The following is a 3,850-nucleotide window of genomic DNA, read 5'->3' as shown; positions in this document are numbered from 1 at the left end:
CATCGCTCCGTTTTGCTAAAATAGACAGTGGTTCCGTTGTTATATGCTGAATTTACTAGCACATGCGATCAGTTGGTCGGGTTGAGTGTGTTCCCTTAAATCTATTAGTTGTTCAATGTGTAGTCACATAGTTATATATATATGGTATGATCGTTTGACAAATCAATTCTATGTATAGAGATCATTCGTCGTATTTTGTAAACACAAGATTATCGGATGTTCTCTTCGAAAATGTTAGTGAACATTGATTTTTTATAGATGGTGTTAATGAACGTTTCAATTCTATTTTAGCAATTCCAATTTTGATAGTTGGAATTTCGATGGGCGTAACGCAGCTAAAAGGATACGGAAACGAGTCATTGTAAATATATGTGATTTAAAATTACATTTAAATTAATAGGAAATACAATTGTATTATATAGCATTTTATTTCAATACTATATGACGCAATCGGAACTGTAATATAGACTTGTAAATATTAAACTGGAGTAATGAATACGTTTTAAGTATTGTGACATATTGATGCCAGGTTCGATCCCCGTTTGGGAAGCTTAAACAAACAATACAAGGACCTAGATTTTCGCAGTAAACGATAGTGGTTGTCTGATGATGTTGATGTAAACGACTAATCAAACTCAACACTTTCCTAATAATATGTTTTAAGTTTTTTACTAATGGCATGGTATACAATGTTATGATTTGCTGAATGGGTAGCTTTGTGCATTTATACCTATACGTATACACTTGTTATACACATGTTTACACTTTACAGTTGCTGGTTGACGGTCGAAAGTGGTTTATTTTGGGCATTTGCTGGACCTATCATTCTTGTCGTCATTGTAAGTTAAAGCATATCTATTTGCCACAAACACATGTAATTGTTTAACTGTATATACTTCATATTTTGTAGAATTCACCGAGATGCCGTGCAAGCGCTATAAAACATCTTCAGAATATCAAGCATCTTCTTATTGCATTATATGCTACTTTCTTTGTGATCCAGTTGTGTTAAAAAAACTAAAAAATATTGCAAACATTTTATTTGTTGTAAACGCGTCTTCTTGCTTCTATGAATACTTTTTTCTTCAGTAAATCATGTTTTATTGAGGGCAACATGTGTACTTATAACATATTAGATGAAATGGCTATTACTTGATTATATTTGTGTGTTACAAGTTATTGTTTTACACGTAAAGTGCAGTTTTATAGTTCATGTCTTGGGACAAAACTGATTAAACATAAGCCTATATAATACATACCTTACTATAAATAGTAACACATAAAAACAATTTTTCATGCCGTTATCACCATTGTAGGGTCATTATAAATAATCGGCCCTCACGCGAGGGCCGATAATATATAATCGGCCATCAGAACGTGTTCGCATGACGTCTTAATCAACGATGATCAATAACATTAAGCCAAAACTCAACGAAAGAATCGAACATAGTTATTATGACACGTAGCACACAATTAATTTTAGATAATACAAATATATCGATTGAAACTGAAACTCATCTGCACATTAAATTGACGCCTCTTAGTTCTATGTGTGCTTTAATAAGATTCATCAAACAGCAAAATTTATAGTAAAAGACACACTTACCTCGATGACAACTTAAATTGGTTCATGTAACTCTAAAATAACAAAGATTTGGTGAATCCATTCCCTGCTATTCCATTCGTTTATCTATATTGATTTTAAATAACACATTTTTTAAACTTTTGTATCGGATACTTTACACTGTCACCAATACACGATTTACGAAATCAAATCGAATGTCGAATAATTTTATTTTTATCGAAGCTCCCAATTATGCACGACAAAAACACAATCCGAAATACGTTTTGGAATCGTTCGATGCTTAAAAAATATTTTACTGTTTGATAAAAAACCCTCCAAGTCCAAATTGTTGTCCTTAAATTCAAAGCGTCTATCTAGTTTCGTCATTGAAATTACGTCACATGAGATACGTCATAAATTGCGTAATCAATTGAATGAAATTAAAAGTACGGAAAGCTGGTTGGTCATAAATTTTAGTGAAGGGCCAACGTAGTATGATAGTATGACTCAAAACCTGCGCCCAACTATAATTTAGTATAAAAGTAAGAGATATATTATAGACGTTAATACACGGCTGAGCCGGGCCGGGCAGTGATAATCGGCCCCAGGTCGCAAACGGCACTCGGGCCGTTATACAAATCGTTATGCTCCCTGAGTGCCGATTATCACAGCCCGGCCCAGCTTAGCTGTGTATTATCCTCTAAATTTAAACGATATGGTATTTCAGGGAAATATTGTCAATCTTGGAATTATCCTGAAGTTTGGGGTCTGTGGCATTTCCGCTATGGCAAAGAAATCAGATCTGGAAAAAATCAAGTATATTTGCTTTTCGTTTTCATGTTCAACTACTTTAAATCATTTTTTTCAAATGATGTGTATTGTATGTTATTACAAGTTTAGGTCAATGTAAGCAAAAGGAAATAAGTCATTTTCATGCTTAAATGTTCTTTTGTGGCTTCGTGTCAAGCTTCGTTAAGTACCCTGTACAGGATTGATACAGATTTTGCAGCAGGCTGTCGTTAATTACATTTTTATAGAATCATGTACCGTGTTAAGTTGTTTGCATAGTTTTTCACTATTTAACAACTGACGCACAAATGTTACATAGGACGGGCGCAAGGAGTGTCGGCGTGCTGACCCCGATGTTTGGCATCACGTGGCTTATCGGCGCATTTGCCATCAATGACGCGAAGTTGGTCTTTCAGTGGCTATTCGTCATACTGAACTCACTCAATGTAACTACTGCATTTGATGGGCTTATTTTGGTTTGCCTTGATTCTTCATGAAATAAGTATAAATTTATGTCTGTTGTATCGTTGTGTAAAAGTAGGTCACAATTAAAAAATAGTCGGATAAGATTTTCGCTTTTTGTGTGATATTACGTCAATACAATTTTAATTGAAATCTAATATTCAACGTGGACAATGACCATTTATCACAAATATCACACACACGCAACAAAAACCTGACACAAATGAATAAACGTGCTGCCGCTTTGGAAATGTTAAATTCTGGTGCTATATTTATATGCATGTAATAGTCATTTAATTATTTTGACCCAAATAGCTTGATCACATATATATCTGCATTATTATTTTACAGGGTCTAATGATATTCATTGTTAAGTGTCCACTGGACAAAAAGGTACGTCTTATAAACATGTTTTGCATCAACTGTGACTTAAATACTTGTTCACACATATGCAAATAGAAAAACAGTTCTTATAAAGGCTTTGCGCAGGGGTCGTGTGACTATAATGTATTATATTTTTCAGGACCATAATGCATTGAAGATTATGAATACGCAAATTGAATCTGTGTTAATATACCCTGAATATGTGAGATTATTATTCCAAAATCTCATAAAACGCGTTAAATTGCTATAAAATGCCCAATCCCAAATTGTTTTGCAAGTATGTTGTTATTTTGTATATTAATTACAAGAACGTATTGTGGTTGAAGTGCTAAAATTATTTTACCGCAAGGTTCAAGATGCTTTCAAAGAGAAGCGCCGACGATTCTTGTCTGTTGAAAGTAGTACCTCAGGTGAAAACACTAAACACAAGGTAATACGGGTAGTAAATATACCATCACACTCATTATAAGTATAAGGATTGAAATTCATAGTGAATACTTTATTCTGTTATAAGGTCATGTGACCAGTTGTCTAAACATAAGATACATCTTTCAATGCAAGCTGAAGTTTCAAAGATAAAACCAATATGTTTTCACAACGTTAAACATGTTGTTTTGTATGAATAAAAGTCAGTTATAACACTGTCAAATG

At 33.5% G+C, this 3,850-nt stretch overlaps 1 long non-coding RNA gene across 1 annotated transcript; it reads left to right on the top strand.

Moving 5' to 3' along the window:
* Positions 1 to 772: 772 nt before the first annotated feature.
* LOC127853953 (uncharacterized) lies at positions 773 to 2,783 on the top strand. The gene is made up of 3 exons (XR_008036810.1): positions 773 to 839; positions 2,292 to 2,380; positions 2,673 to 2,783. It is a non-coding gene; the product is annotated as an uncharacterized LOC127853953 (long non-coding RNA).
* Positions 2,784 to 3,850: the final 1,067 nt, after the last annotated feature.

Source organism: Dreissena polymorpha, chromosome 12, assembly GCF_020536995.1.
Source record: "Dreissena polymorpha isolate Duluth1 chromosome 12, UMN_Dpol_1.0, whole genome shotgun sequence".
In the NCBI taxonomy this organism is placed as follows: Eukaryota; Metazoa; Mollusca; class Bivalvia; order Myida; family Dreissenidae; genus Dreissena; species Dreissena polymorpha.
Note: the sequence above shows the minus strand (reverse complement) of the source record. Positions and strands in the feature narration are given on the sequence as shown.